Here is a 27,922-nt window from a genome sequence, read left to right as displayed (position 1 = left end):
GGGGGGTGGGGGGATGGGTTAGCCTGGTGATGGGTAGTAAGGAGGGCACGTGTTGCATGGAGCACTGGGTGTTATACCCAAACAATGAATCATGGACACTACATCAAAAACTAAGGATGTACTGTATGGTGACAAACATAACATAATAAAAAAATAAATAAATAAACAAATAAACTTGGTTCATTCCCTAGATTACTACCAGGACCATGTCCACTGTACTTTGTGAAATCAATTCACAAATGCCTAGAACACAGAGTAGATACTAACAAGCACATGTCCATCTACTGAACAAAAGTTTCATTTATCAAAGTGTAGACTATTAAGTACATTTCATAATAAGGATATCACAAGTCATCTTGAAAATTCATGGCTGCCCTTGGTCAGGATCCTCATTTGTAAGCTTGGAGACAGAACCTGTTTTAGCACAAGACAGTTTGTTCTTTCTGTCCACACAGAGTGATAAATGTCTGCTGCTGTCCTCTATTACAGCACTGACTGTGTCAAAACGGAACTGTGCGTGTTCATCTAAGACTCCAGGAACCCTCAGGTGGAAGGTTCTTTTACAATGTAAACTTATCACCAACAGCAGACAACACAGAGCAGGGGTTAGGCCACTAGTGACAGCACAGTTCTCATCAAGGACCTGGCTCAAGCAGAATGCCATCAGAATTTTTAGATATGTTTAACGTCGAAGAAGTTACACTGCTACCTTCTATACAATTAACAGTTCAAAAGAATAAAAAGTGTGTGTGTGGGGGAGGGTGTTAAACTGTCACTGTCAAAATAACACTCACCGAGTTTAAATAGCATCTTTAAAGTGGAGGCTTTAGAACCACTTAAACCAATTCAAGGGCAATAATCTTATACACAATTGAAATATAGGCAAACCGAGGGATGGCAACATTAGAGAGATGCTCAAAATAACTGCTAGTAAGCCAGTAATCATGGGAACTTAACAAGTTGTTCCTCATGGCCTCATGCTTTAACAACTCTTCCAAATAGTCTGGGGCTTTTTTTTTTTTTAATCTTCTTTTTTTCCCTAAAGATTTAAAAGCAATGCCAGGCGCCTTCTCTGGTCATTTTCCAGGATATTCTACGGGAATAGCTTTCCAGGAATGTAGATAGTGTACGCATTAATACATGAGTTTTGAATTAGAAGATTAAGATTGTAAAATGGATCAGTAACATAAATCTATGTAAAATCTGTTGGGGCAGTTTTAGGAGGAACAGTAGGTGGGAAAGGAAAACTGAAAACCAAACAGACTGAAAAATGAGGAAATACAGGATGGAAAAAGATCTTTAACTGGAGCCTTTTAAAAGGTTTTTTGGGGGGTTGGGGGAGTAATCTATGACTTTCTGAAAAGAACAGGTGTCAAATTACATCTGACTACCTCTACAGTTGGCAGAGTTTTAATGCATTTCTGAAAGTATTTTCAATTGGTTCTGAAAGCCAGGAGCCAGGAATCTTGGGTGACGTTGCTTGGTTCCATTACCAAGTCCTGGAGTGTGCCTGTGAAAATCTCGACTGCTTTGTGCCTCAACTCCTAACTATAATGCACTCTTATAAAGTGCTTGGAGAAAGTCAGGATGAAGTGCAAATTGGAGGATAAGCTGCTCAGTATATTTTTGCCAAACAGATTAGTATCAGAACAGAACAACCAGTCACCTAAAACTCCGCATATCTGTCAAACTATTTGTACTTTATGTTCCCAAAGGGGTCAGGTCAAAACCAGTTAAAACTGAACACAACTGAAAACAGAACATTTCCGACCACTAACACTGGAAGGTATACAAGATAGATCTTTCTGCTGGTATGCAAGATCAGTATTTACTTCACAAAAAACTTTATGGTACAGTACCATACTTCAAAAACTATGAATACTACTGGCCTCCCTCACAACTTAAAAAAACCCCAAAATACCACCCTACAGATTCTCAAACTACACATTTTAAACCTTACAAAAAAATAGATCGATCTGCTTATATATCCATAGGCTAAAATAGAAATTAGTAAAATTAGTATCTATGGTTAATACCAGAGAGAGGAAAGGAAGCATAAGGGTGAGAAGGAGATTTGCTTTAAGAAGTAAGTTCACCCACTTGAACCACCTGAACTTACTGCATACATACAGCATCTTTGCTTTCATATATTATCTCTTTGAAATATAAACATTTTTAAGTGATATATCTGGGAATGACCTAGTAATTTTCAATGGCTTTTTAACTCCTTTTTATTATCAACTGTCTGAAAAAAATTCCAAATCGGACCATGTGAAATATATAATATTAATTTAAAAAAGGAATTGGGGAGTGAGGAAGCAAAGAGAAATAAAATGGTGGCCGAAAGGAAATAAATAGTTTTATAAAACAGCATGGGAAAGAAAAAGAAAGGATGAAACGTCAGAATAAACCAAATTAAAATGAGAGGAGGGGGTAAGAGGACAGAGTCAGAGCGCAGTATTCTCTTGGGTTTTCCATGGCCTTAGCAAAGGCAAAGCAAAACTCCACCCCTTCAGGCCTGCAGGGTCACTTCCTTTGCTAGCCAAGTTAAATGTGTTAATAAAAGTTAACTAAACATTTCATACAAATTACCCAAACCGTATCAGAACCCTTGTGACTTTGGAACCACAAGGGCTCCAGGAGGCAGAGGTTACAAAGCCGTAGCCTAGGGATGCTTGGCAAGCTCCCTGCCTCCCAGTCATCTCTCAGTGTGGAGATTAACAGCAAGAACGATGCTTCCCGCAGCAGGATGCTGACCGTGCAGGATTCACATCGCTGCAGTAGTCATTAGTGGGGAACGGATACACAGTTCTAAAAAATAAATCGTTTAATACTTCAAAATATGCATTAATTTAGGATAAGCCTCAGTATCAAAGGAAGAGTTTTCATAGCATTAAAATAACGAAGAGGAGGGAAACACTCCTGGGTAGTTTACAGTTATTTTCATCTGACACGGATCCATTTATGTACAACTAACCCATCTTATCTATTTATCGGAGAAGGGCAGAAAAACTACACTCTAGAAGCTACATGCCGATATTTTGCTACCAAATACTTGAAAACAGAACTTGAACATTTTGGCAACGGCTCTACAACGTCACCGTTGGGGTCCTTTGGCCAGGTGACACTTCATTCCAGTTGCCTTTCTCCATTTAGCTGCCTATTTCCTTTACAAGACAATCTGAGACTAAGAAGGTCTTTATCACTTGTTTCATAAAAATGGAGAGACAACAGATAGGTTTGGTTTTCTCTACTATCTCTTTTTTCACACTTTATCAAGTGGTTCCCATTAGGCCTATTTGCCCATTCATTAATTCATAAAATGTGTGCCCTCACAAAATTTACCATCTCATTTAGTGTCATTCAACAAAAATGAACCTAAAACAAACAAACAAAAAGCAAAACAAAAACAAAGATGAACCAGACACTGAAGCTATGCCAAATGCTGCACTAAACACTAAAGAAAGTGAGAATGAGTATACTCCACACTCTGTCCTCAGGGCATCCATAATCTGGAAGGAAATAGAGGGAGATGACACAGTATCGGAAATAAGCCACACAGACACAGTGAATTCAAACAGCAGAAGTGATTCACTTTGGAAGTATGATCGAGGAGGCTGAAGGTAAATCCTGAGCCATTTTGAAAGATGATGAAGACTAGGTTAACAGGGTAGAGGAGAGCATTTCAGGTACAGGAAATAATAGAACGTGAGCAGGCAGAAGAGACAGGAGACGTGGCTATGATGTGATATTGCTAAAATATAAAATACATGTGGGGAGAGCAGGTGAGGCAGGAGGCAGCTCATGACTGACCTTGCTCAGGTTCAACTTCCTCTTATAGAGATAAAAGAACACTTTTGATAGATTGCTGTGAATACAGTACAAGGATGGATGTCACCGATCTTTACCTAGAATATCGAGAAGTCAAAAATGATGAGAACTTTTTAATCCCTAAAGGACAGTTAGGAGTTTGTTCATCTTAAGGGAAGCACTTTTAGTACAGAGAGGGGGTAGAAACCATAGCATAAGGAATTCAGGAGGTAAGTGAAGACTGAGTATAGACCAGCCTTTGAGAAGCTCAGATGAAAGAAGAGGGATGATTGATGAAGAAGCACCAAGTGTTCAGAAGGAGAGTTTTATATCTCTTTCTTTTTTTAAAAAGGACAAAAGAGAAATTTATAGGCTGAATGTGGGGGGTGTGGGTTGGGGGAAGAGGTTGATAAGACAAGTCTAAAGAGAAAAATCTCTTGAATAGCTTCAAAGAATCTCTTAGGATTACTAGCTTTCTCAATTTTTGCAAGTTTGTTTGTTTGTTTATTTTTTAAAGCCCATTTAACTTTTGCTTTGTGGCTCCTAATATCACCAGAGAGCCTCCTTTTTAGAGAAGTTCCCACTACACCCGAACCCTGCCAGATTCTTAGACATTGTAGGTAGCTGGGACTCCAGTCTGTTTCATTTTCTAAATCTTCTGATATTTCAGCTTAAGCACACCCCCAATACAACATAATTACTCTGGGAAAGTATATAAGTGTGTTATATATTTTTTCCTTCAGGAAAGATTAAATAAATGAATGAATAAAGGTCTATTAATAAACTTCTTTCTAAATAATTGTTTTAAAAAATACAAGTGATAGACATTTTGAATTTTTTAAAATTTCCAATTGAAAATTGGCAAAAAACCTGTAACCCCATATAGTTTTCATGTAGATGTAGTTCCCCTTTTTATTAAGTGAGCTAAGCATGTAATAAGTGTTACCAAAAGCTTTTCATATCTGAAGCATATCCTATCATATTTAGAGCCGCAGCCATACTAGGAAGCTTTGGACAACACATTTAGCAGGTTAAGCCTGAGGATGCACCTAATGGTGTGTATTTTTTCTGGGCCATTTTCCCATGCTATGTAGATACATATTTTTTTTAAACAAAATTGAATTACTTTTAGGTCGTTGTGTAACCTGCATTTTTGCTAAATAGCTCATGAAAAACTTTCTATATCAGTAAATATATATCTACATTATAATCATTTTTAAGGTTTGTAAAGCATTCCATTAACAAGCTTTTGCAGCTAACATCATAAATGGCAGCTATCTCACCCATAAAAACACTTCAGGGACATTGTCCAAGGCAATACAATTAAGCTAGACAGTGTCATCCTGTATGGCTTCTAATTTCATTTATCATAAAGTATATATACCTGCAATTTTATCTCATTTAGCTTCCCCGGACCATTATGTAATACACCTAAGTGGATGTCTTCTTGGGATGAAAAATAAGGAAAATAAACTATAAAGCTTCAGAATTAGTCTGTAGAATTACGGTTCGGCAATTCATAAATTTACTCTGGGCATTCCAAGTGCCCAACTTGACTGTAGCTGATAAATCCATTATCAGAACACACCATGCCACCACGATTTCACGCCCTACTCTGAACCACCCTATTTCTCAGTCTCAGCTGTACACTGAACTACATCCAAGTGTAGTAATGTGGCACATCAACTCGTCTTGGTAGAAGATTTTTAAAAAACCCAAAAAAACAAAAAACAGAACCCAGCAAAACAAAACAACCCAAACAAACCCAATACTGCCAAATGAAATGTGAATTCAGACTCCTGGTTGGCCCGTGGGATTATGCTTTTTTTAGTAGCACAGCACTTGGTTTCACCTTAAAAGCATGACAGACATTAAAATATCTAACCCAAATCCTTTACTTCATTATATTAGTGACACCAAAGATGTGTGTAAAACTGTGACTCTGTTATCAGCGAGTAGGACTTCAGAGCTGTCTGTATTGCCGACTAAAGAACTACACTGTACAGGCGGCACACCTGATGTCGGACGAAGTGTCCGTTTTTTCATCTACAACAGCACGTTAGCAAACGTGACTTCCTGTCATGCCCAGAGTCTACTAGAAGTAAATACGGCACTGGAAATTTCTGATCTAAATGCTCTAGCTCACAAATTTTATGATTTTGATGAAAAAGTATTTGAGAAGAAAAAAATTAAGAAAACATTGCTATTTAAAAAATAAAATACCAATACATACATACATACAAAAGAAAATATGCTATTTAGACTTAAGTACCTCTTTAATGTGAAAATATTTCTAAGCACTTCTTTCTTGATTTGCACAGCTTCTTACTGTCCAGAAATGCTGGCTTCAGCGAGTTGTCTATATGCTATGAAATTGAGCATTCTGAAATATAAAAAAAAAAAAAACAACCACTTTCCATACACTCTCAGCAATCACAAGAACAATGAAAAATGTTTAACATTCACTATATCCTTTACTTCAATGGCTTCCAAGGAGAGTTCCACTCTTACTTCCCCTCTCGACTCCTTCACCAACAAATTTGCATCCAACCCTACCTTTCTATGTGGCCAGATTCCATTTGGGAAAATCTCAAGGCTTTAATATTACACTCACTCAAAATTCAGCAGGTAGATACATTTACTCTTGAGCTGAAGTTCCCCAAAAGCCAAGTGTCCCCACACCAAGATTCACAATCTTTTAAAGCCTAGTAATTTCCATAACCACCTTCTGAAATAGACAAACTAACACTTATCTCTGTTTACAGGACACTGAACTGAGGTGACTTGCTTGGGTTTCTTTGCCCAAACAGCATGCTAAGTCATACTTTTTGTACCCCTCGTCTGTTGAGTCATGCATGCTATCTTTACTAAAAACAGGAATATTTCAGGTCAACAGTATATGGCATCATGCACAAATCACAGAAATACAATTTATTAAAATAACTGAAAACAATTACAGCCAAACACCTCTTGGAACCACATCACTGTACCCGAACCACAAAACTAAGCAGCAGGACTGACTGGTCTAGTCACCAAAGGCACAAAAATTATTATCAACTTCCTGTTCTCACCAAAAAGCAATGGATATTAGTCTCTTGAACAGAGTAGTTTTCATTAGAAGAAAATCATATATGCACGCTATCTTTCAGCTGTGAATACACAAGTTTAAGGTCATTACTCAGCTGTTTTCAGGAGAGATTACTCCCATTATCTCTCCTCCTGAACACCTACAGAAGCTATCAAGTTAAAACAAGGCCTCACTAGGAACAAACTACTAACTCATCACTCTGCATGCAAACTTCTAGAGTTGTTTACAAACCATTCTGGCTCATAACCAGGGATTACCAGAATGTTAAACATCAGCCACACAGAGAAGTTGCAAAGTTTACAAATTATTAAAAAAAAAAAAATTCACTAGCCCCTTCCATGTTTAATGTTACAGAGGTATTGCCCAGGGGTAACACCTGCCATTCCAAAGCCAAACTGCCTGGAGGTTAAGTCAATTACTTGGGTTCTCTGAGTCTCATTCATGAAAAGGGGTAAGAGATAGCCCCTAGCTCCTAGCTTGTAGGGTTGCTAAAGAATGAATGGAGATCAAATGGGTAAAAAGTATTTAGCACAGTGCCTGGCACCTAGAAAGCACTTAATAAATATCCATTTACTATGGCTTCTACTGCTGCCCTTATCATTACTACCATCACTACCCAGGGAGCACGGGAACATTAATATACACCTGGGGGACTGACTTATAATTTTTGTTAAGTAGATTTGATCTAATTTTTTTTGGTCCCAGGACTATGCCAATTAGTGCCAACTAATGATTCAGGCACTAAAAATGTCTGACACTAATAATTTCATTCCTCCTTAACTGGAAGGTCTTTCCCTCTCTTCTCCACCTGTCTACATTTTATGTATTCTTCAACACCTTGTTCAGAATATACTTCACAGATGAAGCCTTTTCAGATACCTCCTGCCATAATGATCCATTTCCTTTGAGCTGAGCTCATGGAATCTACTGCCTAAAATATTCAGTGGACGATTAATCAATCACGTGTTGGCATGGCATCATTTTTGTCCCACATGCCATTGTTATTTAAATTGTGTACAGTGATGTGATTTCACGTGTTTATATCTCATGGCCTTAGACTGTACAGCTCCTGAAGGTAATGACCATACCATAATGCTTCTATGTATCTATCAGGGGCTGGAATTTTGCATATAATTGGCATTCCATAAATGTGCTAATCAATGAGTTTTCTAATCACTTCTGAGTGTGTATATCCAATGTACTTTACAAAATAAAGAAAAAGCAGATTTATTAATAAACTCTGGGATCTGAGTACTTGTGAACAAAAATGCTTCATAGCTACAACTGAAATGCATAATTATGTGTACCTCTCCATGGAGATTCCAAAAATAAGAGATGAAATGATAGAGCAGTGAATCAGGAGCAGTCAGAAATACTTGTTACTTAGCACAAGTTAAATTCTGCAAAAACTATAGCCACAGCAAGTTTAATACTGATTATTTTAGTATCCATATACTTTACATTTCATATGCAAAAGCTAATAATTTATGCCATACTTCAGAACAATAGGCACTGTTTAGTAACTAAAGATGAATATATGTGTCTGTCTGGAAACAATGTAAAATGCTATAGCTGCTGTGGAAAACAGTATGGCAGTTCCTCAAAAAATGAAACCTGTAATTACCGTATGATCCAGCAATCCTACTTGTGGATATATAAAAAGAGAACTGAAAGCTTGGACTTGGGAAGATTTGTATACCAATGTTCATAGCAACATTACTTACAACAGCCAAAAGATGGAAATGACCCCACTATCCACGGGTGGATGACTGGATAAGGAAAATGTGGTCTATCTATACGATGGAATATTATTCAGCTTTGAAAAGGAAGGAAATTGTGGCACATGAGTGACCTCTGAAGACAATGTTAAGTGAAAGAAACCAGATACAAAAGGACAAATACCATATGGTTTTGCTTATATGAGGTATCTGGAGTAACCAAATTCATAGAGCCAGAAAATAGAATGATGGTTGCCAGGGGGTGGGGAAGAGTGGGGAATGAGGAGTTCCTGATCCATGGGGACAGAGTTTCAGTTAGGAAACATGAAGAAGTTCTGGAGATGGATGGCATCATGAATGTCCTTCATGCCACTGAACCATACACTTAAAAATGGTTAAAACAGTACATTTTATATTTTACCACAATAAAAATATTTCAAAAAATTAAGGAATAAAATATATGCTGTGTATATAAAAAAAGATGAACACAGGTCAAGCCCCAAATTTCTGGTTATTACTCTCTCAGCACACTTCTCAAATTAACACTAACAATTCACTTAAGAATCTTAAACGGTGAGTAAAGGATAAACTAGGCAAGTCTCCATAAATGCATTTTGCGAGAGGTTTGATTTATGAAGTATACAATCTTCATTTATCTTTCTTGGACTCCTTAACTGATGTTCACAAAGAGAAACATCACTAACGGATGAGGAATTAAAAGAGCTGACATTTTGAAAACCTCCAAAGGGCACTTGCCTTCACAAAACTGATGCCTGAAGTTACTAAGAGTGCCTATGAGAAAATATGATCCTCACACAAAAGTCACAATAATAAGGGTTTAATAATTTATACTTGGTTTCAACATTTTAAGGGTTGCAATTCTTTCCTAAAATTAATTTACCTATGAACTAAATTACAATACTGAGATTATAAATAACATTCTCTAACAAGAAGTCTTTTTATTGAGATAACGGCATTTGGCAATCAGAACTTAATAGCTGAGAGATCCACTGCATTAAGTTATTCTCTCAAAATGTTATAAAGACATGTGTAAGCATGACAGAGGGGAAGAAAGTGTCAAAGGTAATGGTTTCCTGAAAAACTGCTTCTCTCGCAAGATTTCATAGTACAGTCGAGCGTCATTATTATTACATTATTTACAAATCCTCCCACTCAATCAAATTTGTTTGTAACCCCAAAATCAGTACTTGCAGCATGTTCCCAGTCATCTGCAGATACTAGTTTTTTGAGGTACACAACGTGCACACTTCCTGCTGAGATAGAACAGGGCAGCTCTCTGCCATCCTGCATCAGCTCTCATACTGCAAACAAGTGCCCTTTTCGAGATTTAGTGCCATGTTGTTCACATTTTTGTGTGGTTTTGGTTGGTGATTTCACTGTTGCAAATGGTTCCTTGTGCTGCCTTCTGTTCTTACCCACAAGAAGCCTATGGTATGCCTTATGGAGAAAATTCATGTTAGAGAAGATTTACGAGGGCATGAACTATCAGTGCTATCTACTCTGAATTCAGAGTTAATAACTCAACAATATATATTGAATAAAGCATCTTTAAACAGACACACACATAAAACAAGGTTATGTAGTGATCAGCTGACAAAAATGGTATGACCAGAAGCAGGCAGGAACCTAACCCTGTATCCCTAGGAGCAACGGTTCCATATTAACTCATTCAGTGTTCGTGGCAACTTTACATAAGTCCCATAAATAACAAGAATCGAGAACCAACTGTACTTTGTTAAAGAAAACAACTGGGGCGGGGGGTATCAATGGAATAGAAAAGACAGCCCGCAAATAGGCCCATGTGAATACGGCTGGAAATGACAAAGAGATCAGTAGGAAAAAGTTAAACTTCAGTAACTGGTCTGGGACAAGTGATTATCAATCCGGGAAAAGGAAAGTGAATCCTCACCAGAAAAACTCAACTCCCAATAAAATGCGAAAGTCATCCTTTTATCCCTAGTTACTTTTTCCTAATAGGAGAAGAGCTTTAAGATCTTGATTTAGGGAAATATTTCATAAGCAAAACAAAAAGAATCCATTAAGGAAAAATCAACCAGAAAAATAAAAAACTTTTGATCATCAAAAGACATTAGACATGAAAAACTACAACTCAGAAACTGGAAAAAGATGCTCTCAACACACGTAACTAATATGGAGAACTCCTAAAAATAATAAGAAAAAGACAAACAATCCAATAGAAAAATAACAAAAGACATGAACAGTATTTAACAGAAGATAAAATTCAAATGACTAACAAATATATGTAAAAGATATTCAAGTGTAATAATATTCAGAAGAGAAAATGAATATCTCAGTGAAATACTATTTTACATAAATCAGAGGAACTTAAAAACTCTGATAATACCAAAGTGTCAGAGAAAATGCGGAAGAACAGAAACTCTTCCACTGCTGGTGGGAGTACAAATACTTGATAAAAACTGGTACGAATACGCTGGAAGACACTCTATCACTGTCTAGTGAAGCTAAAGAGGCACACACGCTGTAAGACAGCAATTGTACTTCCCAGTGTGAAATCTATAGGAACTTGTACATGTGCACAGGAAACAAGCCCAAGAATGTCCACAACAACAATACTGTGTGAAATTTTGAAAATCCTGGCCCCAAAAAGGCCTTCATATCCAAGAACAGGTAACGGGATAAATTACATTATATTCATAAATAAAATGTTACACAGCAATGGAAATTAACAATTGATCGTTCTCTATGGCTTTCTCATCAAAATGAATGACTTTTAAAATCAAGAAACTGAATACACAAATACATGGAAACATATTCCATGCTCATGGACTGGAAGAATTCATATTGTTAAAATGTCCACACTACCCAAAGTAATACAGATTCAATGCAATACTTACCAAATTCCAATGGCATACTTCACGGAACTAGAACAAATTATTCTAAAATTTGTATGGAACTATAAAAAACCTGGAACAGCCAAAGCAATCGTGAGAAAGAAGAAAGCTGGAAATAGCATGCTACCTGATTTCAAACTAGATGACAAAGCTACAACAATCAAAACAGTATGGTATAGATAAAGGGGGTTAAGAGTACTTATCTTGATGAGCACCGAGAAATGTACAGAATTATAGAATCATTGTACTGTACATTTGAAATTATTATGACACTGTACATTAATTATACTTTAATTTTTTTAAAGTATGGTATTGGTACAAAAACAGACATACAGATCAATGGGACAGAACTGAGAGCCCAGAAATAAACCCACACATATATGGACAATTAATCTACAACAAAGTAGTGTACAATGGAGGGCAGTCTTCAATAAATGATGCTGGGAAAACTGAACAGCCACATGCAAAGGAATGAAACTATATCACTATCTTATACCATACACAAAATTGACTCAAAATGGATTAAAGCCTTGAATGTGAGACCTGAAACCATAAAATTGCTAGATGAAAGCATAGAAGGTAAGCTCCCTGACATCAGTCTTAGCAATGTCTTTGGGTCTGACTCCAAAGGCAAGGGAAACAAAAACAAACAAATGGGACCATGTCAAACTCATGTGCTTATGCACAGTGAAGGAAACCATCATCAAAACAAAAAGGCAATCAAATGAGTAGGAAAAGATATTTGCAAACCACATATCTGAGAAGGGGTTAATACCCAAAATATACAAAGAACTCATACAACTTAACAACAAAAAAATCCAAACAACCCAATTAAAAAATGGGCAGAGGATCAAAATAAATACTTCTCCAAAGAAGACATACATACGGCCAACAGGCACATGAATGCTCACCATCACTATTAGGCAAATGCAAATCAAAACCCATTTTGAGATAACATTTGACACCTGTTAAAATGGCTATTATCAAAAAGAAAAGAAACAAGTGTTGGTAAGGATGTGGAGAAAAGGGAACACTTGTATACTGTTGGTGGGGTTGTGAACTGGAGCAGCCACTGTGGAAAACAGTATGGAGATTCCTCAAAATATTAAGAATAGAACCACCATATGATCCAGCTATCCCACTCTGGGGTATTTGTCCAAAGAATACAAAAACACAAATTAAAAAAGATACATGCACCCCTATGTTCACTACAGAATTATTTACATTAGCCAAGATATGTAAACAACCTAAGTGTCCATCGATAGATAAATGCATAAAGATGATGTGGTATATTTATACAATGGAATAGTACTTAGCATAAAAAAGAATGACATCTTGCCATCTGCAACAACATGGATAGACCTTATGGGTATCATGCTAAGTGAAATAAGTCAGACAAGCACCATATGATTTCACTCAAAAGTGGAATTTAAAAAACAAAACAAATGAACAAACAAAATACAACAAAAATAAACTCAAAGACACAGAGGACAGAATGATGGTTATCAGAGGGCAAGGGTGGCTGTGGGGGGTGAAATACGTGAAGGAGATCAACTGATTGGTGATGGATGGCAACTAGACTTATGGTAGTGACCACTGTGTAGTATATACAGATGAGAATTATAAGGCTATATACCTGAAACTAGTTTTTTTTTTAAAAAAACACTATTGAAAGGATAATCACAAAAATATATATAGCACAATTCCACTTACACAAAATTCAAAAACAGAATATTAATCATCATATTGTTTAGGGTCGCATACACACGTAATACAAACTATAAAGAAAGTCAGAGAGTAACAAACACAAAATTCAGGGTTGTGGTATCCTTGGAGGGCAGGCACACAGGGGGCAAAAACAGAACTCTTAATTTCCTCAAGCCTGCTCTTCCTCCACCAGTCCCCACCTATGGAGCTATATTTGATTTCCTCTAACACCCCCATGTAATTAATCAGCGAGGTTTATCAACAGTACCTCTCAAACACCCCAATTCTGCCCAATTCTGTATCCATTACTTTACTCTGGTTTAAGCCTCCATCAACTTCTCACTGGGACTGCAGTAGCTTCCTTCCTGGTTAAGTCAAATCATGTTCTTTAAGTTCTCCAAAGGCTTCCCTTCACACTTAGAATGAAACCCAATCTCTATCGTAGTCTTCAGGGCTCCCTCTAATCTGTTCTCTGCTCACCTCTCTAACCTCACCTCCTCCTACCCACTAGGTTTCAGCCAGCATGGCTTTCTACTTCTCAAAACTGCCAGGCTGATTCCCTCGTAAGGCATTCTCACAGGAATGTCTTTTACCTGGCTCTTGGTTTTGCTGGCTTCGTCTCAGCATCCAAGCCTGAAATTTAAACACAGATGTTACCTTCTCGATGAGGCTGCCTCTGACCAACCCATCAAAAATAGCTCCACTGCTACCATCAATCACTGATTATGCCAGCCTCTCTCATTCTTTATGGTACTTTCCACTATACATTAATTTAGGGCTTCGGTCCCTTTCCATCAGAACCTAAGTCCCACAAAGGTAGGTATTTGTCAGTCCAGCTCAGTGTTCCATGGAGGAATATCTGGCACAGGGCAACAAATATTTGCTGAATGAATTAAAGAGTGAATTTTACTTTTAGGTAATACCTTCCGGCAGTGAAATGAAAATCAAACATACCAGTGACAAGTATGACAGACTCGAAAGAGAAATTCTGAAAATCACTGGGAAAGCATTCATCTCAAAATTTTAAATTATCCTTTTAACAGTGCTAGTAATAGATCACATTCCTAAGGGCCATTAATGAATTATTAGTAAAAGTTTCACACAGCCACAGTCTAGAGTTTTAGAAGTGTGTCATCTTGTTTAAATGTTTTTAGAAGAGCATTGTGATTAAGAGCATGGGGCTTTGGTTCAGCCTAAGTTCAATCACGGATCTGCACTGGAATTTGAACAAGTTACTTACCTCTTTATGTCTGCTTTCTCATTTGTAAAATGGAACTATTAATAGCTATTTCGTAGTCATTAGAGTCACTGTGAAGATTAAATGATGTTTTAAAGGCATCTAGTTGTATCCGGCATGCAGAAGTAGTCAACAAAGTGTCATTATTATTATTATGAATGCTGAGAATAGGAAAGTCCAGACAAATGGGACAGCTCAAAAATTGTGTGTACCTACTGTAACGTAAAGCATCATGCTAGGTAAGTAATTCTCAAATCTTACTGTACAGAAGACCCACCTAGGCAAATCCTAAGGAGATTCTGATTTACTGTCAAGGGTGGAATTTTCAGAGACCTGCAATTTTCACCATAAATTCAGTCAATTCTCATTCACTTGGTCCATGAGCTCTGATAAACCCTGTGCTAGGTGTCCTAAAGATTAGAGGTTATTTGAGCCTCCTGTCCTCTCTGAATTAACAATGTAAAAGGGGTAAAAACAGCAATATACAAATAATACAAAGTAAGGTAGAATAGTAGTGTAGACAGTACAGGCAAGAAAGACTTCAAGGAAGAAGGGTCATCTGTAATAAAATGATGAGTAGAAATTCATGAAGAACACATTTCCCGGACTTTCAGGAATAATGTGACGAAAGAAAGTACAATGAGCAGCTTGACAGGAACAGAGGAGCTGCAGTTAGGATGGAAAAACAAAGTCAGAAAAAAAAATAGAGGCTCTAGAATAGCGTCAATGTCAACCTAAACAGTATGGGCTTTGTTCAGTGCTGGCACTAGGAAGTTTATGGTTTTTGAGGAGAGAAACAATAAATTAGGATGTTGATCTTTGCAAGAGTACTCTGATGAAGCTGTGCAATATCAAGCAGAACAATAGCAACAGACAATGGGAATAGTGAGGCTGTTAGCACTCCAATCTCAAAGAAATGAAAGTCAGGGAGAGGGTAATGAAAAACATTAAAAAGGAAGGAATGGCAACTCTTCATGACTCACTGCATGTAGGGCAAAGGCAACAAATCAGCCAACTAAGGGCTTCACTCCTTAAGTCCAAATTGTATCACTGTCAGTTTCATGTTACTTTTTAGAACTTTTTCCTATATAGCTAATTAGACTAAATATATAAAGAGTTCACTTACATAAAACGCAGCCCACAATTAAGAGGTCAGTAGATAGGCCTCTGACTAGCCAAAATACATGTCACATAGTTCATACACTAAAAAAAGTATTTGTGTATATATAATAAACATATATACATATATAACAGAAAGAATATTATTCAGAGCTGCACAATCTTATTCTACACAAAGATCTAACAAATGTAAGCATCTAATTTCCAAACCCACAGCAGTTTGGAAGCAAAAATTAGGAGAAAAGAGCCTGCTATAGGTGGACATACCTAAGAGTCTGAGGTTCGAGAGAAAAAATAAAAACTATAAAAAAGCACACACAATCACTCAGGGTAAGTTCTCCACAACTGTTTATTGACAGGTATACATGATTCCCAGAAAGACGAAATTAATGAGATTCTTCCTTCATGTCCCAAGCAACTACCACAAAAAGAAAGCTTTTAAACATTCTTTAAAGCTAAAGATTTCAAAACAAATATTCACCTGATAAAAAGGTAAGTTTTTAAAGGATGGCTGATACATGCCAACATAGACCCTCTCACCAGTACCCAAGATATAGTCAATAAATAATATCAAATTTACAACACACAAAGTTTGAAGATGATTAAAAATGCTTTCATAAGGAATCTCAACAAGAATATGGCCCTAATGATGATGTTTAACTTGGGCAATTCTTTCCTGATGGCTATGACTTTGAATTCCATGTCCCAAATAATATGAAGGCATTCTCAACAAGAATTAACACCAATAAACTGGTCTCAAATACGTACCCTATAAATTTACCTACTGAAATCAGGCAACATTACTTGACACTCAACATCATGTAACAATAGGCTGGATGACAACCTTCGAAAAGACTTTTAAACATAGCAACTTTGTTCACCAATACTCATTAATGTTTATTATGATACTGTTCATATAAAGATCTCATCTGTTTTATAAACAGATGAAAACATCATTGGGGGGATTAAGATGTTACTGACTCAAAGTTACACTTAGGTTTATGATTAAGTTTAAAACATATATTAAAGACATGAACCTATATCTTTAATTATGTAGAACTATTAAACCATGTATTACTGGAGTGAGAAGAGTTTAGGTTTCAGCTTGAGAGTTTTTAAATAGCAGAAAAGCAAATCGGTGTATATTTACAACACTATAACATTAAAATTACCTTAAGTGTATTGTAGGGATAAGTCAACCAAATGGAATTAGGCCTCTCATTTTCTTTGACGTGGCAAAGGATAGAGAAAATTGAAGCATACACTTCAAAAATTTCATAAAATTATCAGGCCACGTTAAGATATCAAAGATTAAGATTATGCTCCAAAACGCCAAATATGCTACGTTATAAATATGTAAACAAATGAAGCAGTCAAATACACCCCCACCCAAACTTATCTCCTTATAATCATCCTGGCTTTCTAGAATGATACAACATGAGGACACTAACTGAGGCCAAAGAAATGTGCCTAGGAGAGTGTTTTTCAAAGGGCAACCTGTGACCTACAAATCAATTCAGTGGATTTCAGTCGGCATTTTTAATGAAAGAGAATGGAACATAATAGAAATTATCAGAATGCATCATGTAATAAGGGTAAAGAGTGCTGTGTGAAACTTTGATTCATATATATGTATGTACTAGATAATGTAAAAAGTACTTCTTAATATGGGGCATGATTTAAAAAAAAAAATTTGAAAGCTCCTACCCTAGAGATCTAGTTCTAATGCCTCAGGACCCAAAGGCTGAGTGTTTTCATTAGTCCTCAGCATCTACATGTAATCTCTTTGCTCAAGATGGCCTCTTGGAAACCAATTTAAGAGCTCCAGGGCAGCGTAAATAGAAGGGGGACAGCCCCAGCTAAGCCTGTATATGGAGCTAAAAGGGTTGCTAACTTCCCCCAAACACCAGCCCTAGGCGGTGCCTACAAGTTGGAGTAACTTAGCAACCTTTAGACTAGAGCTCCTCCTTCCTCCACTGGCTGTCAACAGTTCAACTCTTCCAAACAACTATCCTTAACCTCAACTTCTAGAATCACTGTATCAAGAGAAGACAGTATGAAATCTTCTCACTTCATCAATTCCCAGAATGTCTTCCTAGGGAGAGGATCTAGAACTTTGTACTTCCCATTCTCAACAAAGAATGAAGCTCCACACAGATCCTTTCACTGCCCCCTTCCCAGATCCCAGGACAGGGTACCCTCCTCCCAGGCCCCATCTTACTCCACCCCTCACTCTCAGCGTCTCCCAACTCGAGGGCAAAACGATTCTCCCAAAAGCCCGTCTTAAACTACCGCATCCTTTCATCAGCCCCTGGAAGGAACAGGCCTAGTGTCCCAGGCGCCTGGAAATGCCCGCCGGCTCCATTCCCCACCAAACCTCCCTGGGGACATGCCCTCTACTTTTTTTTTTTCCTTTAGATACAGTGGTTCAGAGATAAAGTTTCCTATTTCCCCAGCAGCCCCAGACACGTCTCCATCTCCAACCACCCAGGGGGCATCTTTCCATCCCCCACGTCCCTGGGGCACGGTGAGAAGCCGGGATTCTCCTAGGGACTCAGGCTTCGGCCTGCCCCCCACCCCCAGGCCCTCCGCCTCCTCCCAGCCCACAGCCCTCCCCGCGCCTCCCCAGCCTGGCCAGGCCCCATCCCCCCCCTCCAGCCGCGGGCAGGTGGCCCATCCCTCCCCTCCTCCCAGGCAGGCCTCGTCCCGCTCCGAGTTCTTCCCCGCGTTTCCCCACACTGCGCCCAGGCAGGAACGGCCCTCCGCGCCTCGGCTCCGGAGGGGAGCGCCTGGGGCCTCGAGAAGCCGGCGGAGCCGGCGGGCCCGGGCTCCACTCACCCCTCAGCCCGGGAGGCGGGGGAGCTGCTGCGGCGGCTCCTCGGGCTGCGCCTCTCCTCCCCCCTCCCGGCCACCGCCGTCGCCGCCGCTCAGCCTCCGGCCTGATCCCGGCCGGCCCCGGCCCGGCTCCGCTTCACCTGGTCCCCCACTCTGGCCGCCGGAGCCCAGTGTCCTGCATTGACCCGGAAGCAGCTTTCACGGCCCAACAACAACACGTGACCCTGCCGCACGTGTCACGTCCGCTGCGTGAATGGGAGGGGGCGCCGGGGGAGCGGGTCCTCCTCAACTAAGCTCCGGTTGCCATGGCGACGGAGAGGCCTGCAGGGGCCTGGTCGGGGCTACACAGGCACTGCTTCTGCTCTTCCCCTTGGCGGTCCTGAGGGGACACCGTGGGTGCCAAGGAGGAGTAAATTGTCACATCAGAGTGAGGTAGGGACGGGTCAGAGGGGAGCCTGGGCAGCCGAGAGGCTGCTGCTTTACAGAAAGCACACTGGGCTGAACCTTTCCAGACTTACCTGGAATTTTGTCCTGGCTCTGTCACTAATTTTCTGTGTGAACCTGATGAACTCACTTCCTGCCCCAGGCTTCAGTTTCCTCACCAGGCGAGCTCTAGGCTGTAATGTAATACAATCCCGAGGTGCCTTTGCGGGAGGACGTGCTAGCTCTCTGACCTTTATTCTGTGTCCCTTTTGCAAGGCCTGTGGCATCCTGAGATTTCAGTGCTCCCGCGCCAATGGAGTAATACCAGTTTCCATGCATTGAGCACCTGCTAGGTACTAGGCACCTATACAAGCTATTTCTGATTTTAACAACTTGCAAAAGTAAGCATTTTGTAGAATTGGAAACTGAAGTGCACAGAGGTTCAGTGATCTGACCGAAACCATCCAGTGAGTAAAAGTGATCAGGCTGAGATTTGAATCCAGGTCAGTCTGGCCCCAAACTGAAGTCCATGCTCTTCACATTCTGACATGCTATTGCTCTAGCTCCCTATGCATTATATGTGGCCGTTGGGCTGTGATTGCTTATGTACTTATTTGTCCATTTCTTTTGAGGAACGTAATGGAACAGGGATGGTGTTGGCTGATCCTGAAGAGATCCTGATCCAGCCTTGTATGGATATGTCAGCTGAAGTACTAGGGATCAGAAAGGTCTATGTGCCACACACATAAGGTGTGTGTGCTTTTATGTGGTGTGTGGCAGGGAGCTGGTGGGGAGTTGTGATATGCATGTACATGTATATATTGGTTCCGAGAGCTGGGGAGAAAAAATTCTCTAAGGGTGACCCAATGGTAGCTTATCACCATCACTCCTAGGGACTTACTAATTCTCTCATTGTGTTTTGACTTACCCCATAGGTAGAGCTTAGAGAAGTTACAGGGGGGAAAACAGCCCAAAAGAGCTGTTACTTTTTTTTTTAATTTTTTTTAAGATCTGTTTATTTGAGAGAGAGAGAGAGAGAGCAGGGGGAGTGGTAAAGGGAAAGGATCTCAAGCAGACTCCCTGCGGAGCACAGAGCCCAAAGCAGGGCTTGATCTCAAGATCCTGAGATTATGACCTGAGCTGAAATCAAGAGTTGGATGCTCAACTGACTGAGCCACGCTGGTGCCCCCCAAAAGAGCTGGTCAAAGAAAATCCTTTGAGGATCAAGGGGAGGGTGAGCCAAGCAGTGTGATTTAGGTTGCTGAGGTGGGGAATTTCCTCCTCCTCCTGCAGAGAACAGAGCAGTACCCTCCAAGGACCCTCAGTGGCAAGGACCAGAGAAGAAGAAAGGGATATGTGCACAAAGGAGGAAGAACAGGGTTGATGCTGCATGGATATTTTGTTGAGAGACTTCCTTGTGAGCTCAGGTACCATTGGGGACACACCGAAATACTTGGGAGGCTAGATGTCCTGTGAGTAGCTAGAAAAAGGCAAGAAATGTGAATCATTGGTGGACAATGTATATACATGCATATATTAGTATTATCTGTTACTGAGTGTGATTAGTTATGTATGTCTTTGTTTCTTTGGGATATCCTCGAGTCATTTTGCTTTTGTTCTATCTTTCTCCGTATAGAGCAAACTCCTGAAGACAAGATAAATTTCGCCACCATTTTCCTGTCTATTTCATAAGATGGCCAGAACTATGTTTCTAAAACTCCTATCCGATCATGTTACTTTCTGGAACTTAAAATCCTTCTGAGACTTTACCCTCAGGTCAAGTCACAATTATTAACATGCTCCTCAAGGCTTTTCATGGTCTGGAACCCTGCTGACTTCTCCAGTCTCATCTCTTACCCTTTTATCCTCTTGCTTTATTGCCCTTGGTTCAACCTGTTAGCCACTAGCCACATGTCATGTGGCTATTTAAATTTAAATTAATTAAAATTAAGTTAAATTAAAAGTGCATTTCTTGAGTTACATGACACTAGACACATTTCAAGTGCTCAGTAGCCAAATGTGACTAGTGGCTATCATATTGGACACTGCTGATACAGAATATTTTTATCATCATAGCAAGTTCTTAGGGTAGTGCTGCTCTATTCTCTCAATACCTCATGTATGATATATTGTATGGCATTTCTTGAGTTACATGACACTAGACACATTTCAAGTGCTCAGTAGCCAAATGTGACTAGTGGCTATCATATTGGACACTGCTGATACAGAATATTTTTATCATCATAGCAAGTTCTTAGGGTAGTGCTGCTCTATTCTCTCAATACCTCATGTATGATATATTGTATGGGAATTTGCTCAACTAAGCCCTTTGATGGAAATATTCTTCTTCCACCTCCTTGAATCTGAAAATTTTACACGATTGCTTATTTTGTTGTTTTCTTGATAAGCATGCAAGCCTCAATGAAGGCAGGAACTAAGTCTATCTTGTTCCCCATTGATTCTCCATTGTCTTTAAAGGATTGTCATGTAGAAGGAGAGAGGAAATGTTGAACTAAAGTGAGAGGCAGTAATAGAAAGGCAAATTTCTGGTCTGGCCATTTTTTTTAAAGAAATTGTTGATGATTCAACTGTTTTAACCTAGAAACAGCAATTTCATACCGTTCAACCTAACAGTAAGGAAGAACTTTGGAAGAATTGGAGCCACTTCAGTTGGTTCTAATGAGTTCTCTGTCACTGGGATAGGTTGAGCCAAAGCAGACTCCATTGGATCAATGTGTGAATATTTCCTGGATCGGGTAGATTGCTTGACCAGTCTAAGGATCTAAATCAGGGTTTCTCCAACTGAGTCTTTAATTCAAGGGTTGAGTATGCCATAATGACAATCATAGCTAGCCAAAGCCTATGTGCCAGATACTACTCAAGGTATTTCACAAAGATTATTTCTTTCATCCTCACAGTGATCATATGAAGTCCATTTGGATTTACCAAGTGAGACTCAGGTTAAGCAATATACCCAGAACATACAGCTAGTAGATGGCAGAGGCTGAATTCATATTTAGGTCAGTATGAAGCTGAGCTCATAATAACCCTGTAATTATGGGATAGAGTTCCATCATGAAGTTTCAGTCATATATTGGCACATCCTTTTAACGTAACAAATGTTGGTTTTACAATGAATATATTCCTTACACTTTAGCCAGGTAGTTTGGGGAAAACAAAGATGGATAAGGCATAGTTCCTACAGTGTAGTTGGGAAGATAATGCATATACTCAAATAACAGTGACGTGGAATGATTAGTAGTATATTATTTTAAAAGGGGGAGTCCTCTTCTTAGCTGAAGGCATCTCTCAAGTAGGCAATAAGATGAGGATCATATGAGAATTCAGTCATATGTAAGAGAATTATATGAGAACAACAATAGTACACGTATGGGAACACAGGAGAAGGGAAAAACAACGACTTGACTTGAAAGAATAATGATTGGTTAAAATTAAAAGTGTGCAATATTGGTCCTGGTTTTTCCACCAGCCAGCCATGTCACTGGACCTCTTTCTGCTTTCTCTACCAAATAACCTGCACTGGACAGACTACCATGGTGAGCCAACTGAAATCATGTGTAAAATATTATGTATATACCTGTATTGTACATACATGCATTTTCAAGAGGAAGTGCCAGAGATTTCATCAGATTCACAAGGAAGTCGCAACTCAAAAAAATGTTAGGTTTGTCATTTTAAATTCTGCAATTCTGAGATTCTATATTTTATTTTTGTCAACATTATTGACATATCTGTCAGGAAATGGACTGTCATGCCGAGCTTACTGACCAAGCAAAGGGCAGAGATATTTTTATTTTAAACTGGAGAGTCACACCTAGAACAATTTAGAAAATATCCAGATTTCCTTACTGGGCAGAAATTGGTCTTAAAAAAAAAAAAAACCTCTTAATTTGCTTTTCTGCAATTTACATAAATGGATCAGTCATGTGAAGCTTAATTTTCAAGGAGGCCTTGCAATTATTAAAATCATGTGCAACAAACTGATGTAACCCTTCCTAACATAGATACAAATTACTACTCATACAAATGTACACAAACGTACAGCCCAATGAATTATCACAAAGCAAAAACCCGTGTAACACCACCCTGCCATGTCATCGAATATTTCTAATTTCCCAAAGCCTCGTTCTAGTCACTACAGCCATTATTCTCCCCAAACTAGTATTCTGACTTCTAAGATTATAGCTTATTTTTCCATTTTTAAACTTTATATAAGGGGAATCATATGAGATGATTTGAATACTTAATACTGTGAAAAGTATCCATGTTGTTGCATATAGCTATAGTTTACTGATTTTTGTTGCTAAATAGTGTTTCATATTGTAATCACCCTACCATTTATTTATCCATTCCCCATTGAAGGGTATTTGGGTTATTTCCAGTTTTTAGTTATTGTGCATAATGCTGCTATAAACATTCTTGTGCTTAACTTTTACTGCGCATACATACATATTTCTGTTGAGAATATACCCAGGAATAAAATTAATGGATCTTAGCTTTATATCAGCACTGTCTGAGAAACATAGTACAAGTCATCATATGTAATTTAAAATTTTCTAGTAGACACATTTAAAAAGTTTTTTAAAAAGTGAAATTGATATTAAGCATGTATTTTTTTTTTAAGATTTACCTTTCTATCTATTTACTTATTTATTTATTTTTAGAGAAAGACAGAGAGAGAGAGTATGAGCGACGGGGAGGGGCAGAGGGAGAAGGAGAGACTCCTCAAGCTGACTCCCCACTCAGCGCAGAGTCCCGCTTGGGGCTCAATCCTATGACCCTCCTGAGATCATGACCTGAGTTAAAACCAAGAGTCAGACACTTAACCCACTGAGCCACCCAGGTGCTCCAAGCATGCATCTTATTAACCCAGTACATACAAAATATTATCATCTCAATATGTCATCAATATGAAAATTATTAATCAGATATTTTACGGTCTTTTTCATGTATCAAATCTTCAAAGTCCAATGTGTGTTTTACATGTATAGCAGTTTGGACTACCCACATTTCAAGTGTTCAGTAACCAATGTGGCTGTGAACTACTACATTGGATGGTGCATCTTTAGGTAATACTAGCTACCAGCCTTCCAAAGTGGCTGTGTGCCAATTTACATTCCTGACAGCAGTGTGTGAGAGTTACAGTTGTTCCAAACCTGGTACTATGTATGAGGGCGCCTGGGTGGCTCAGTCAGTTAGGCATCTGCCTTCGGCTCAGGTCATGATCCCAGGGTCTTGGGGTCCAGCCCATCTGGGAACCCCTGCTCAGCAGGGAGTCTGTTTATCCATCCCTCTCCCTCTGCCTCTCCCCACAGTCGGGCTGAGCACTCCTTCTCTCTCTCTCAAATAAAATCTTTTAAAAAAAACCAACCTGGTACTGTGAGCCTTTTTAATTCTAGCCATTCTAATGGTTCTGTACTAGTATCTTATTTTGGATTAATTTGAATTTCCTAATGACAAGGAGGTTGAATTTCTTTTCATGTTTTTTTGGCAAATTGATACTCTCTTTCATGAAGAGCCTGGGTCTTTTTTTCTATTGAGTTGGTTTGTCATTTTCTTATTGGTCTCATAAGATTAATTGAAAGGCATTCTCTCTTTTTTTATTTCCTGGAAAATCTTGTATATATTGGCATTTTTAACTCCTTAGCTGATTGTTCTCCAACAAAAGTGTTTGACCTAGAGTTTTCTCTATGGGAAGTGTTATAGATTCAATTTATTTCTTAATTAGAGCACTATTCAAATTTTCCTATTTCTTCTTGTATCAATTTTAGTAAGTTGTATTTTTCTAGGAATTTGCCCACCTCATATGAATTTTCAAATGCATTAGTATGAAGTTGTTTATAATATGCTATTACCTTTATCAGAGCTGCAGGGGCTGCCGTGGCGTCTCATTTTTATTTTAGATACTGGTTACTTATGCCATGTCTTTTTCCTTTATTAGTCTCACAAATTTTGTTGGTCTTCTGAAAGAATTAACAATCAGTTCTGTCAAATCTCTCCATTCTATTTTTTCTTGTTTATTATTTTTTCTACTTTTATCCTTCTTGCTTCCTTCCTTCTGCTCTTAGTAGCTATAATTTACCATGCTTTTTCTAACTTTCGTTTTTTCTAAAAATACATATTTAGAACTACATGTCCGCTTCCAAATACAGCTTTAGTTGTGTGTCATAGTTCTGATATGTAGCATTTTCATAATCATTCAGTTTTAAATATTTCCTAATTTCTCTGGCCTATTAGTAGGGTAGATTACTTTAATTCATTTTTGAATGTTGAACCAGCCTCGCCTATCTGGAATAAACCCTTAGTGGTCATGGTGTATATCTTTTTACACATTGTTGGACTCAATTTGTATTTGTGTGTGTGTGTGGATTTTTGCATCTATGTTCATGAGTGGTATTGTTCTGTAATTTGTTTGTCTTGCAATCTTGTTGTTTAGTTTTGGTATTAGGGTAATCCTGGCCTCACGGAGTTAGGAAGTACTCCTGCTTCTACCTTCTGGAAGAGATTGTAGACAATTTATATAATTTCTTCCTTAAATGTTTGGTAGAATCAACTAGTGAATTCTGGGCCTGGTGTTTTCTGTTTTGAAAGGTTATTAATTATTGAGTTAGTACCTCTTTTAGATGTAGTGCTATTCAGATTGTCTGTTTCTTCCTACATGAGTTTTTGCAAACTGCGTCTCACTGAATTGGTCCATTCCATCTGGGTCATCACATTTCTGGGTGCAGGGTTGTTCGTTGCATTTTTTTATTATCCTTCTCATGCCATGGAGTCTATAGTGATGTCCTCTCTTTCACTTCTGATCATGGTAATTTGTTTTTCCTTTCTTTTCTATTTAGATAGCCTGGCTAAGGACTTACAGTTTTATTGATCTTTTCAGAGAAACAGCTTTTGATCTTACTGATTTTCTCTATTGATTCCCTGTTTTCAATTTCATTGATTTCTGTTTTAATTTTTTTTTCTTTTGCTTGTTTTGGATTTGATTTGCACTTCTTTTTCTAGTTTCCTAAGGTGGAAGCTAAGAATATAGATTTTACGGGGTGCGTGGATGGCTCAGTTGTTAAGCATCTGCCTTTGGCTCAGGGCATTATCCCGGCATTCTGGGATCGAGCTCCACATCAGGCTCCTCTGCTGGGAGCCTGCTTCTTCCTTTCCCACTCCCCCTGCTTGTGTTCCCTCTCTCACTGGCTGTCTCTCTGTCTGTCAGATAAATAAATTAAATTTTAAAAAAAAAGATTACAGATTTTACATCTACTCCTTTGTCTAATACAGGCATTCAATGCTACAAATTTTCCACTAAGCACTGCTTTACTGCATCCCACAAAATTTGGTGGTTGTATTTTTATTTTCANAAAAAAAAAAGATTACAGATTTTACATCTACTCCTCTGTCTAATACAGGCATTCAATGCTACAAATTTTCCACTAAGCACTGCTTTACTGCATCCCACAAAATTTGGTGGTTGTATTTTTATTTTCACTCAGTTCACATTTCACTTGTCTTTGTCACTTCAAGCTGCTATAACAAAAAATACCACGCACTGAGTGACCTAACAGCAAGCATTTATTTCTCACAGCTCTGGAGGCAAAGAAGTCAGAGATCAAGGCACTAGCAGATTGATGTCTGGTGAGGACCCACTTCCTGGCTTGTGATAGCTTCCTTCCCCATATCCTCAACTGACAGAGAGCAAGCTCTAGTCTCTTCCTCTTAAGTACACTAATCTTATCATCTGGTCCCCATCCCCAAGACCTCATTTAGATTTTACCTCCCGAACCTCTTAAGGCCCCACCTAATACCATTCTATTGGGGGTTGGGATTTCAACATGAATTTTGGCAGGACACAAAAATATGCAGTCTGTATCCCTTGTGATTTCTTCTTTGACCTGTGCGTGTTATATTATATGCAACTAATGAATCATTGAACACAACATCAAAAACTAATGTTGGCTAATAGAACTTAATAAAAAAAAAAGAAGTATATTTCTTAACTTCTAAATGTATGGAGATTTTTAAGGGATATTTAAATTTCTAGTCAAATTAAGCTGTGGTCAGAGAACACATGTCACAGGATTTCAATCTTTTGGAAATTATTGAGCTTTGCTTTATGGCTAAGCATATGATAAACTTGAGATAATTTTTCTGAGTGCTTGAAAATATGTGTACAACAGTTGTTGAATTCAATGTACGATATAAGCAATTAGATCAGGTTTTTAATTGCGTTGTTCAAACTTCCTATATTCTTATCGATTTTTTGTTAGCAATTGATTTTGTAACAATTGTTATAAGCAGATTCATTGCTTGTTTCATTAGATGCTGACAGTGGTATGTTAAAATTTCTGACTATGATGATGGATTAATTTGGTTTTCCTTGTAGTTCTGAAAATTTTTGATCTGCATCTTTTGGTACTATGTTATAAGATAAACACCAATTTCAAATTGTATTCTCCTGCTGGTACATTGAACTTCCTCACTGTGAGATATCCCACTTATGTCCAGTGGGCTTATTACCTTAAAGACTGTTTTGTCCGGACTTTTCTTTGTTGAAAGGTTTTGATTACTGATTCCATCCCCTTACTAGTTAGAAGCCTATTCAGATTTTATATTTCTTCAAGCTTTATTCTTGGTGGGCTGTATGTTTCTATGAATTTGTCCATTTCATCCAGGCTATCAGTTGTATTACCACACCACAGTTTCTCATTCTCTTTTATATCCCTTCTTATTGCTATAAAATCAGTATAAATTTCCCCACTTTCATTTCTGATTTTAGTTACTTGAGTCTTCACTCATTTTTTCTTCATCAAACTAGCTAAAAGTTTGTCAAGTTTGTTAATCTTTTCCAAGAACCAACTCTTGGTTTCATTTGATTTTCTCTATTATTTTTCTAGACTCTATTTTATCTTGGCTCTAATCTTTATCATTTCTTTCCACCTAATAGATTTAGATTTAGTTTATTCTTCTTTTTCTAGTTCCCTAAGGTATAAAGTTCAGTTGTTGATTTGAAATCTTCTTTTTTAATGGAAGCATTTACAGCTATACATTTCCCTCTTGGCACTACTTTCACTACATCTCA

At 38.4% G+C, this 27,922-nt stretch overlaps 1 protein-coding gene and 1 long non-coding RNA gene across 3 annotated transcripts in view; one reads left to right on the top strand and one right to left on the bottom strand.

Moving 5' to 3' along the window:
* Positions 1-18,608, bottom strand: part of LOC100467394 (tubulin-specific chaperone cofactor E-like protein) — a 160,432-nt gene extending 141,824 nt beyond the window's left edge. The window contains exons 1-3 of one of the 2 annotated variants that reach the window (XM_034665989.1): positions 18,412-18,608; positions 13,811-13,850; positions 6,083-6,193 (exon numbers count right to left, since the gene is read on the bottom strand). The gene's annotated coding sequence lies outside the window, so the exon portion shown is untranslated. The remainder of the gene's footprint in view (positions 1-6,082; positions 6,194-13,810; positions 13,851-18,411) is intronic. The other variant, XM_034665990.1, reaches the window with a different exon arrangement.
* A 75-nt stretch (positions 18,609-18,683) lies between these two features.
* LOC105234471 overlaps positions 18,684-27,922 on the top strand; it is a 32,086-nt gene continuing 22,847 nt past the window's right edge. The window contains exons 1-2 of the long non-coding RNA XR_002141517.2: positions 18,684-18,840; positions 19,464-19,581. This is a non-coding gene — a long non-coding RNA (uncharacterized LOC105234471). The remainder of the gene's footprint in view (positions 18,841-19,463; positions 19,582-27,922) is intronic.

Source organism: Ailuropoda melanoleuca, chromosome 8 (genome assembly GCF_002007445.2).
Source record: "Ailuropoda melanoleuca isolate Jingjing chromosome 8, ASM200744v2, whole genome shotgun sequence".
Taxonomy (NCBI): domain Eukaryota; kingdom Metazoa; phylum Chordata; class Mammalia; order Carnivora; family Ursidae; genus Ailuropoda; species Ailuropoda melanoleuca.
The sequence above is the reverse complement of the archived record's forward strand: the minus strand, read 5'-3'. Positions and strand labels throughout refer to the sequence as shown.